This window comes from Lactuca virosa, chromosome 4 (genome assembly GCF_052849685.1).
Source record: "Lactuca virosa cultivar CGN04683 chromosome 4, Lactuca_virosa_CGN04683_v6, whole genome shotgun sequence".
NCBI lineage: Eukaryota > Viridiplantae > Streptophyta > Magnoliopsida > Asterales > Asteraceae > Lactuca > Lactuca virosa.
The window spans coordinates 402,051,783-402,064,549 of NC_136429.1; the positions used below are offsets into that span (position 1 = coordinate 402,051,783).

At 37.2% G+C, this 12,767-nt stretch overlaps 1 pseudogene; it reads right to left on the reverse strand.

The window, feature by feature from the left end:
- LOC145106481 (uncharacterized) overlaps window positions 1-11,338 on the reverse strand; it is a 28,806-nt pseudogene extending 17,468 nt beyond the window's left edge.
- Window positions 11,339-12,767: the final 1,429 nt, after the last annotated feature.

Consider the following 12,767-nt stretch of genomic DNA (forward strand, 5'->3'; position numbering starts at 1 on the left):
GTTGTGAAGGGGTTTACTCAGACTCAGGGTATTGATTATGATGAAACCTTTTCACCAGTAGCAAAGATTAAGTCTATTAGGGTTATGCTAGCCATTGCTGCATTTCATGATTATGAAATATGGCAAATGGATGTCAAAACCGCTTTCCTTAACGGAAAGTTGGCTGACGATGTTTACATGAATCAGCCAGAAGGTTTTGTCAGTGCAGAGTACCCCAATAGAGTGTGCAAGCTTGAGAAATCCATTTATGGATTGAAACAAGCATCTCAAAGTTGGAATCTTTGTTTCGATGAGAAGGTCAAAGAGTTTGGTTTCTCAAGAAATGAAGATGAGTCCTGCGTGTATGTCAGAGCTAGTGGGAGTATAGTTAGCTTTTTGGTACTGTATGTGGATGACATACTACTCATAGGAAATGACATCCCAACCTTGCAGGAGGTTAAGTCCTGGCTTGGGAAGTGCTTTGCTATGAAGGACCTTGGAGAAGCTACCTATATCCTAGGGATAAGGATATTAAGAGAAAGGAGTAAAAGACTAATTGGACTTAGTCAGAGTATCTACTTGGATAAGGTGTTGAAAAGGTTCAACATGCAGAATTCCAAGAAAGGAGAATTACCGATCCAAAGCAATGCCAAACTGAGCAAGGCTCAGAGCCCGAGTACAGAAGATGAGATAGCTGAGATGAGTCGATTACCTTATGCTTCCGCTGTTGGTTCGATCATGTATGCTATGACTTGTACCCGTCCTGATGTGGCCTTCGCTTTGAGCATGGTCAGCAGATATTAGGGGAACCCTGGCAAGGCTCATTGGACTGCGGTAAAGAATATTCTCAAGTACCTGCGGAGGACTAAGGATTGGATCCTTACCCTTGGTGGGAGTGATGACTTGAGAGTAGTAGGGTATAGTGATGCTAGCTTTCAGACTGATAGGGATAACTTCCGCTCTCAGTCGGGCTGGGTCTTTACCCTAAATGGAGGGGCAATCACTTGGAAGAGTTCCAAACAGGAGACTGTAGCTGATTCGACTTGTGAATCAGAGTACATAGCAGCGAGTGAAGCGGCAAAGGAGGCGATATGGCTGAGGAACTTCATCGGAGACCTTGGAGTTGTACCAGCTATTAAGGAGCCTATGGAGATTTTCTGTGACAGCAATAGTGCGGTTGCGTTAGCCAAGGAACCAAGAGATCATGGCAGATCCCGACACATTGACAGAAAATATCACTTCATAAGACACAAGATAGAAGAGGGACTCCTCGTGGCAAAGAGGGTATCGTCAGATGAGAACCCTACGGATCCCCTTACGAAGGGACTGACGAGGGTGAAACATTTGCAGCATGCGAGACGCATCGGGCTGAGGGACGATATTAGTTTTACAGATTAGATAGTTATTACTGAAACTTGTAAAATGTAATCGACGTTTGATGATGAATAAAAGTTGTGATTTATTCATGAGTAAGGTGTTGCTATCATTGTCAATTGTTTACTATTGTTTCAGCTTTGCATGTTTTGACTTCCAGAATAATTAATTTATTCAAACTCTCCACAGTCGGTCATATGTCGGAAGTAGGTATGAATAAAGACTGTCATGAATTGGGATTGTAGATGACTAAAGGTGTTTAGCCATAGCAATGGTTGCTACAACATTCATGAGTACTCATAAGTTATGAGTATTGGAATAAACCCGCGCTCACTTGTATCACTTCATGGAATTTATCTCGAGTGATCGTGAGACGGTAATATCATATAAGTCTTCAAACCTAGAGATATGAGTTGTTACCTATGAGTTGGTTGTGCATTGATTGCACGTAAACGCATCAGTAACTTGATGTTATAAAACGTGCCTTTGTGTGCAATTCAATAAGTAGTAGAACAAGCATATGAGTCGAAGTTTATCTGTTCCTTCTAGAAATAGAAGCGATATCTGGGCCCCTCGATGATTTTGTGTTGACCCATGTACCGGGCCCGGTCAGAACTAAATTGATGTGTTCAGTTAAGTTCTTTGTCAAACAAATCGGAAATCGAGAAACAACTGCTAGACAATAAGTAAGACATTGTTCCATGTATTTGTCCGGCTGATATCATGAGAGCAGAGGATTATATGATCACTTATCTAAAATGGCGCTTCATAGTTCACAAGAGTTTTCGAGAGCTACGATTGTCGGTTGGTTCCTGAAGTAATATAGCCAAATACAGTTATTAGACTTATCCAAGTGGGAGTCTGTTGGATAAGGTGTCTAAGTCCATAACTTATTTGGTATATACTTGACCCGACCCGGCATGGTCCATTTGGGTTGCACTTCACCCAAACTAGTTATGGATAATTTTATGAGAGTTGTATACTTACGATTTATTAATATATTATAAGTTATAATATATTAATATAAAGTCATGTTACTTAATTAGTTTTAATCTTGAATTAATTATGAATTAATTTAGTGATTAAAAGGAAGACTAATTAAATCATGGGCTATTATATTTATATGGTGTGGGCTAACACTCATTTGGGAATGGGCTAAGCTTATATGGAAGTCCATGGATGATCCATGGAGCTTTTACCCATGGATCCTTGGAAGAGGAAAAGACATGGGTTATTAGGGTTTCACCCTAACCATGTACACTATATAAACAAGCTTATGTTGCATGAAAAACCCCAACCAAAAAGGTGTGTGTAAGTGTGGTGGCCAAAATCAAGAGTTAGTATACTCTCTCATACATTTTCCAAGTTTGTGGTGATTTGTGATTTCCATTTGAGGCATTCACATTATTGGTGCTTGGCTCTCAAACTCCAAGGAATCAACAATCAACAAAAGGTATGTAATTCATCTAGTTCTTTTATGGTTAAAAGTACCCCATGCCATGCTAGATAGGTTATAAACCTTGGAAAATAATATTTTGCATGTATCTTAGACAAACATAGATCCAAGGTTTAATAGGGTTGCATGTACACTTAGGAAGTGTTAGAATGCTCAAAGCCCAACAACACTAACCCAGAAGGATACGAAGTTCAACTAGGAAGACAAACAAGAAGATGCTTTTCAGAAACTGAAGCAAATGTTGTGTAGTGCACCAATCCTATCCCTTCCAGATGGGACAGAAGATTTCTTCGTATACTACGACGCATCAAATCAAGGATTGGGATGTGTGTTGATGCAAAGAGGAAAAGTTATCGCCTATGCATCACGACAACTTCAGGTGCATGATAATAATTACACTACCCATGATCTTGAATTGGGAGTTGTAGTTTTTGCACTAAAAATTTGGAGACATTACTTATACGGTACTAAGTGTACTATTTTTACCGACCACAAGAGTCTCCAGCACATCTTCAACCAAAAAGATCTTAATATGAGAGAACGAAGATGGGTCGAATTGTTGAATGATTACGAATGTTAGATTCGTTATCATCCCGGAAAGGCAAACGTGGTAGCAGATGCCTTGAGCCGGAAAGAATATATTAAACCACGTCGGGTACAAGCATTTACTATAACTATCCATTCTAACCTTACCGCACAAATTAGAGAAGCTCAACTTGAGGCTCTAAAAGAAGAAAACATCAAGAACGAAGCTTTACGAGGAATGGAAAAGCAACTTATACAAAAAGATGACGGAACGCGACACTTTATGAACCGAATTTGGACGCCTAAGTTCGGTGGAGTCACGGACTTGGTCTTAGAAGAAGCCCACAAGTCCAGATATTTCGTGCATCCAGGTTCTGACAAAATGTACTTAGATTTAAAAGTACATTATTGGTGGCCAAACATGAAGGCAGAAATTGCTACTTATGTGAGCAAATGTTTGACTTGTTCTAGAGTAAAGTCAGAACATCAAAAGCCTTCAGGTTTACTTCAAGAACCGGAAATACCTGAATGGAAATGGGAGCAGATATCAATGGACTTCATCACTAAGTTACCTAAAACTCCTAGTGGGTTCGACACTATTTGGGTATTAGTCTATAGATTGACTAAGTCCGCCCATTTCTTACCAATTAAGGAGAACGACAAGATGGAGAAGCTGACTAGAGTTTATCTTAAGGAAATTGTCAGATTGCATGGAGTTCCAAATTCTATTATTTCTGACCGAGATAGTAGATTCACTTCACGGTTTTTGCAATCTCTACAAAAATCCTTAGGAACACGTCTAGATATGAGTACAGCTTACCATCCACAGACTAATGGTCAGAGTGAGAGAACCATTCAGACTTTAGAAGATATGCTCCAAGCCTGTGTAATAGACTTTGGAAATGCGTGGGATACTCATTTACCGTTAATTGAGTTTTCCTACAACAATACTCATCACACCAGCATCAAGGTTGCATCGTTTGAGGCTCTTTATGGATGAAAATGTCGTTCCCCAGTATGTTGGGCAGAAGTTGGAGATACACAGATGGCCAGAGAACGTACAGGCGATACCTTACGTACTGGACCAGAAATAATCCACGAAACAACTGAAAAGATCATGCAAATTAAGGATCGATTAAAGGCTGCACGTGATCGTCAAAAGAGCTATGCTGACGTAAGACGTGAGCCTTTAGAATTCCAAGTTGGAGATAAACTAATGTTGAAGGTCTCTCCTTGGAAAGGTGTAATTCAATTCAGGAAACGAGGCAAACTAAACCCACGGTATATAGGACCTTTTGAAATTCTAGCAAGAATTGGTTCTGTCGCATACCAACTCAAGTTACCTCAAGAGCTAAGTAATGTGCACGATGTTTTTCATGTATCAAACCTGAAAATATGTCTATCCGATGAAACTCTTGTTATACCTCTCGAAGAGATACAAGTGAATACGAAACTCAACTTTGTAGAAGAACCTGTTGAGATCATGGATCGAGAAGTCAAACGATTAAAGCAAAGTTGTATTCCCATAGTGAAAGTTCGATGGAACTCTTTACGAGGACCTGAATTTATTTGGGAACGTGAAGATCAGATAAAAGAAAAATACCCCCAACTGTTTGACAAAACCCCATCCATAAGATAAATTTCGGGAAGAAATTATTCTAACGGGGGAGAATGTAACACTAGTCAAAATAGGTCAATAAACAATCACATGTGATCATGCCAATCATGTAATGTAATTTGTTAAACTAGTAATGTGATAAGAGTGCTATGTAGTTCATGATAAATTCTAATACAAATATGAACTTTCTTTATGATACAACTCAAAGTATATGTCCATACGATTCCAAAAAATATAGAGAATGTCTGAATCTGACTTCACATGAATTATGATAAACCGAACACTATAAATCTCTATAATAAGAGGAATTTACAATAGACTTAGAATTAGCTATTGGAGTCTAAAATAGAGTTGTAGTACTTGTAAATACCTACGCGTGCATATAAAGAATGTCAAAAACGGAGTTCGTATGTGAACGTTACGACCTTCCGAAGATTCAGCTGTCAGAAACCCTAATCTGACTGAACTCACGACGTGAGGAGTCATTTTGCCACATCTCGGAATCTAGAAGGTGTATGACGAGGCAACGAAGGGATAAGATCCAAACTCACGATGTGAGCAAGGATATCTCATGACGTGAGGAGTCACATGGCCACCTTCCCAAGCTAGGGACGCAAATGGCAAGTCTACGGGATGAGCATGCATGACTCACGACATGAGCCTTATAAAACTCAAGACGTGAGAGTCCAAAATCCTTACTATAAATAGCAGGTCTGACTTCATCTATTCCTTACACTATTTCCCTTTCTCCTCTCTCCCTTACCGAAGCCATTTTGCATCCCGACCCCCGACGACCTCGTACGCTGACCGTTTCTGCTTAGATTACATAAAATCATGCTACTAGGGTGAGTTTCACGGCCCCACTTTCTAATATTTTGGGGGAAAACGCATGCTAAATGTTGTATACATATTACTATTATGTCTATATGATAGTATATAGTTATAATAGTCGGGGTATAGTTATTCTAAATATAATATCTTTGAATATATACAACTATTATCAACTTATCAGTATGTTATTATACTAATGTAGATCTTGAGTTACACTTAGGATGCTATATATATGTTGTGTGCGATATAGTTCCGAAGTTATATTCGGAAGTTCTATATGTTAATTTGTAAAGTATGTTGTTATTATTAGTTTTATGACAAGATAAAACTTGGTAGGTTATATGTTGGTGTTGTTATTGGTTTTATGTCAAGATGAAACCTGGTTTTACTTCAAGCTATAGCTGTTATACTGCCTAAATGTTATGATATTAGGAGTAATGTTTAAAAGCATAGTCTAGTAACTTAGGGTTTAGACATGAGAATGCTTTTGTTGTTAGAGCTATAGGAAGCCTTCGAAGTCTACATAGGTTATTGTATTCATCAACTAAGATTGGGGATCTTAGCGTAAATCCTCTGAACTATAACCGTTAATCCCGTGTGAGCGAGGAAGTCGTGTATAATTAGTATACGGGTTGACCACCCCACTTGTGACTGTTATCTACAGTCAACCAAAAGCGAGTGATGAACTATCCTTTTACTTGTTATTGTTCCGGCGTCGATGAAGCGTACGGTGTTGTTTCTCATGGTAAATCATGAGTGTGTTGTTTCTCATGGTAAATCATGAGTGTGTTTTATCAGAGGTATTATGTCATAGCAGCGGTTACAGGCTCATGGTAGCAAATTGTTAGAAACATTATACTTTGTCGTATACAAGTATTAATGTTAAGTATAAGTTTCCCCCTACTTATACCCTAGGTACTACTTGTATATTAAGTAGATAACTATACCTAACACACATACTCGTATAGAATTGAAATAAGATTTATACGTAGTAACTTTCGTTTATATGGAATTACAAAAATTTATATTTATAATATATGAGACTTATAGGTATATAGTTATTTGGTAAGTAAACCATTATACCTAGGATATATATATATATATATATATATATATATATATATATATATATATATATATATATATATATATATATATATATATATACACTAAACGTTGGAGAGTCAAAATGATACTTTCAAAACTATACTTTTGAACGTTGAAAATGTATTATTTTATGGAGTCAAAACCTGTGGACTCACCAACTTTATGTTGACATATTTTAAAATGCATGTGTTTTCAGGAACTTGAAAAGCTGGTATGTATTCGAACAGAAGAAGTTTTACTATTACCTTTCTATTCATTAAGAAGTATGCCATAGTCGGATATTATGTAATAGGTTCTAGAAAAACAGTTATGTAACATTCAGTTATCAATAAAGGTATGTATTCTCTTTAGTACTGTTCAATGTATGTTATATAACTGTGATACGAAGAATGACGTTACACCACCCGGTGTTTCCGCCGATGGCTGGGGGTGTGACACTCAATGTCCCTCATTCCAAATCAACTACCTATTTGACCAACTTCAAGGAACAATAAAGGGTCGACACACCACCAACTCAGAATTCGGTAGGAAGAAACTCCCAAGACAGCCTAATATTCATAGGGCCAGTTGCACCACACACAACCTTAACCTTGTTAACAATAGTGCCATCCTTAAGGTCTAGGAACACTACCTCTAGGACACCAGGACACCAGGAACACAATCCGGTAACCTATAGACTTCGGTTACCATAAGAACTCAGCATCGTACATTTCACATTCCACATAGCCAACCCTAATAAGTGTCTGACCGTTGAAGCTCTTGTAGTCCCACTCGAAGAAATCCCGGTAGACAAGAACCTACACCCCGAAGAGGAACATGTTGGGATCATAGGCAGGAAAATTAAAAGACCAAGGTCAAATACCAATTGCGAAAGTCCGTTGGAACACCAAGCAAGAACCCAAATTCCTCTAGGAACGAAGAGACCAGATGAAACCGAGACACCTGCAACTTTCTCCAAGTTACAAGAGTCGTCCAAGAAGCTAATTTAGGGACGAAATTCCCTCCAACGGGGGGATGATGTGACAAACCGAAAGATTTGAATCAAACAAAGTCTAAATTATAACCCTATTACAATGAAAAACCTTGAAAACCAAAAGGGCATAAGTGCATGTATATGGATGTGTACACCTTGGAAATCATATATCTAATAACCTCCTGAAAGTAAACAAGTTTATCAAAGCAAAAAGAGACAAATAAATTGGAGTTCAAGTTGCAATGCAATCAAACAATGATCAAATGGTGTTAACACAAGAACTTGTAATTATGTCACAATCTTGAACACTCGAACTTTAAGGTCAACATATTTGAGTTTCCTATTAACAAAAACCATAAACACCTGCATGGGGACCATCCAAGACCGTAAACCCCTCCAATTGGCCCATAGTTGGCCGAAAACACCCTAAAGGACTTTAGCTTGGCCGTAAACTACCTTAGGGAATCAATGTTTGGCCAAAAACCCCTTAGTGGACCACACTTTGGCCGAAAACACATCTAATGGGGGGTATATGAACCGTAAACCCTTCCTATGGCAGTAAACTCATAAAGTTAATCACAATAAAGTTTCCCAAGAAGGTTTACGGTCTAGAGTGGGAATAAGACAACAATGGAGGACTTTAGGATGTGATGTCCATTCATATTTCCCCATGCAATTCACAGGCTCCCACGTAATTAACCAACATATGTCCATGAATTATCCCACAGATATCCAAGATAATATTCCCCCATATAATCTAATTAATATCCTAACCCCATTCCATCCCATTTGTTATGGCAGTAAACTCATCCAAAGATCCTTCCCTCATTTCACTTAGCAATATTTCAAAACTCTCCCAAGAACAAACCTAGAGTCTTTCAAGATCAACATTTTCCAAGTAACATCCCTAGATCCTTGTCAGTAAATTCGAGTTTGGTTAGTAATTCTACACATTATTTTGTTGATTTCACCCTATTTACACATAATATTATGTGATGACATCCTTAGGGTATCTTAAGCTTCAAAGAGTTATTAAAACTCTTCAAGTGTTTAGGGCTAGAAATCTCTTCACAACACTTCAAATCATCCACCAAACCAAACCAAGGTGAGTTCATACCCCCATATTTTCAAACTTTTTCCATGTTTTTAGGGGGGGGGGAGGAATACAAGTAAAACTTTGTTTATCCCACAAATAATTTCAATTTTTTCATCCTTATGTTAAAGATAAAATATTGTTTACGTAAGTTATGGTTTATTCTAGTTTTGGCATAAACATTTGTGATATACATTTTGTGAAAGTAAACTTAAACTAAGTTATAAAATCATAAGAAAAGTTATGAATTGTAAAACTACATGGCTTTTGGGAACTTTTACTAAAAGATAGCGTTACTAACAAAAATGGTTACATTATAGTCATTCTTTAATCTAGTGGGTTTTAACCCCAAAATAATATATTTTGATTTCATATTTTCACGTCAGAATACACAACTATATTTATATAAAAGATTATATAAATAGTTTCCACCAACAAGATAAACTATAATTGGTACAGTTTTGAAGTCACAAGCCACACCTTTCAAAAATACTTATAATTACTTAAAGGTATAATTATCTTATTTTACAAGTAAAATGAGTCAGAGTTCACGTAAATCTGTTAATGCTCTTGTGAGACTTTCCTTCACCGTACCTACCTAGCGTACACCGTAGTTCGTGCGTTATAACCAGAGTCTCCTGGAGGGAGAGCGAGACCATTGTGTATAGATCTACACGGGATCGACAACCCTACACCTCATATGTTCGCTATAGTCAGACCGGCAAGTCTAGGGTGACAAAGGTCCCCCCGGCTCCGACGCCTGAAGAACGTCGTGTTCAGGCATATCAGTCATATTAGCATGGTTATAAGAACTCACATAGAGATTAGCGAAACGATTTCTGTTTACGGGAAGCTTATACTTCATTGGCTTTATTAAAAGAAATGAAACTATATACTATTTTCTGTACAATATTCACTTCCATCTTGGTCTTAGGGTTTAAGACTACGGTTCACTTTTAAGAAAATACTAGATTTTATGGAAGTATACATTATTACTTTACAAGGAAAAGATACAAAGGAATTACTTACAATTTCAGTTCATATTAAATAAAATATCGGATTTTCTTGGAATTTACATTATTACTTTACAAGGAAAAGATACAAAGGAATTACTTACAATTTCAGTTCATATTAAAGAAAATATCGGTTTTTCTGGAAAATATGAAACCATCTTTCGCGAAACAATTGCAAAACCTTTTTCACGCAAAAATGCTTATGAACTCACCAACTTAAATCTTGATACCTTTGAAAATCACTTGTATTCTCAGGGAACCAGTAGACAGGTACTCAACCCTTCTTGAGGGCCGGTGTCGTCGTCTCATGTTTTTCCTGATTTTCAGTTATTTGTATTCAACTTTTGGAATAACTGTGTTTGTAAACAATGTAATACTTGAAATCTAAATGTATGAATGTTTGTGTTGCTATGTTTCATTATTATTCAATTGTTATGATATTGTACATGATGTCACTCCATCCGCCCCCAGACGTTTCCGTCGTTCTGGTTTGGGGGTGTGACACAATTGGCTGGAAGTGGAAACTTAACTTCATGTCACCTTCGCGCTTCATTGAAAATTCTCGTGTCATGTGTGCTCCCCTCCCATCCAGCCCACGCAAAGGTAAAGCACATGTTGAAATCACATGCTGCCATAATATTTTGAGTAACGCAATTCTTTCGTCCAATATACTTGATTTGGTCACGTTGCGGAACAGAGGCCTTCACGTGTGTTCCATCGATAGCACCAATACAATCCTACAAATTCAAAAATATAATAAGTTACCAATTATTTTTACAATTACAAAAATTCACCAAATAGCATAACTTTGCAACAAAATAAGTACCTTGAAGTATGGATAATACCGAGGGTTATTTAAAATATGTTCTGGTATAGTTCCGTTGCAGTTAGCATTTGGTTTGATGATGTCCTTACATAGGTTAACCACAACATCCAAGACTTTATGAAAACGCCTATGGATTATTTCCCCATAATGGTTAAAGAACTCATGAACTAACCAATTTCCACATCCATGCGTTAAGTACAACAAGAAAATACCAAGGGACTCTTGAATAGATACACGACGTGATTTCTTTAACCCATAATGTGCAACAAGATCCCTACATAACATGTTGAAAACCGGGACTTGTAATCTGAAAAGTTCATAACATCGGCTCTCATGATCTTTAAGTATTTCATTGATAAGCATGCTTCCTGTGCACGAAGATGAACGGCGACGTCTACATACGTATTTCGATTTTTGAGTCAATAGTAACCCTTTGACAGCAAGCCCACATAAAAGAAGTGTTTGAATCTCTTCATTTTCTTCAATTTCATCACATGAGTCATCACTGTCATATGAGTCGTCACTTTCATAGTCACTGGCCATGAAGATAACCTGTTACTAAAGGAAAAGGAAACAAGGGTAAGATGGAAATTTATTACATACTAGATAAAATTATGGCAAAATCATGGAAAAGAAAACAAGAGCAAAATCATGGGGCAAGGGCAAAATTGACCACAAAACAAACATGAAACGGAATTGCATTAAAACAAGCACAAAACAACCGTTTAAATTCAACATAATAGATAAAAGGATAAGTCTAACACATGACAACCGTTTAAAGTCAACCTAATAGATAAAATCATGGAAAAGGAAATAAAAGAAAAAACATGGGGCAGGGGCAAAATTGACCACAAAACAAACATGAAACTAACACATGACATAAAAGTAGAGTATGTCTTCAACTACTTCTCTTTCTCTATAAGCCTCTTGAGAAACTCCATCTTTGTTTCATTAGTCATTGGAACCATAAAATTCTAACGAGATGGCTTCTATAAAAAGACCTCTAACGCTTCTAAATATCCTATTGAACCTTCTTCAAAACCCGGGAAAGTAGACATAATTTCCATGCAATATTCTGTTGTCGGTGAGTGTGTGGTTTGTCATGAGGGCTGAGTGCTCCTTGTTAACAAAACATCAAAAACAGTGTCCGGTTTCTCTTCATATGACAAGTTTGCCATACTTTTTCCTTCACTTTTTCCTTCATTTTTTCCTTCAAATTTTCTTTTGTTGTCACACCTGGGAGTTAACTTAGTTCCCCTCCTTTTCTTACTAGAACTATCATATATGAGAAAAGTATCAACACCATCAAATAAGCGGACTTCGTCAGTAGCTTCTTTTCCATCCATAATATCCACAAACTGTACATCATCCGGAGTGCTACTGTCGCCAAATTCGCAAGGTACCTTAGCCTTGTCTCCAACAGCTACGGTATCCCAAAATAAAGCCTCGTAATATGTCTGATATACATCCAAATTCTTATCCTTAAACTTAGCATACTCTTTATCTTCCTATATGTACAAAATGAGAATGTCACAAAAAACACAATACAAATAATAAATTGGTAGATAAAATTTATAATTATTACCTTTATTTTCTCATCCCACCATTCCTTTGATGCTGAGATTTTATATCTCACGGGATCAATTGAAATTCCCGTTTCTAGTCTTGTTAAACGGTCATAATATTTGAACTCTTTCTGCATAATGTCCCATTTGTTTTTCAGTTGATGTCTGTCCAAATCTTTACCCGTTCGTTCCAAAAGCCTCTTACATATATTTTGGCACGCGGGCTTATTGAAATAAGTACTCGGTCTATTCCCGTTTTTTAGCTCGTTCATACATTCATCAAGAAACATCTTGAATGTATGAGGATCCCAATTAAATCTATTTGTAACTTTCACTTTAGGTGTATCAATACCCACATCATGAACATTGACAATGTCCATTACCTATATTAAATCATGACAATGAAT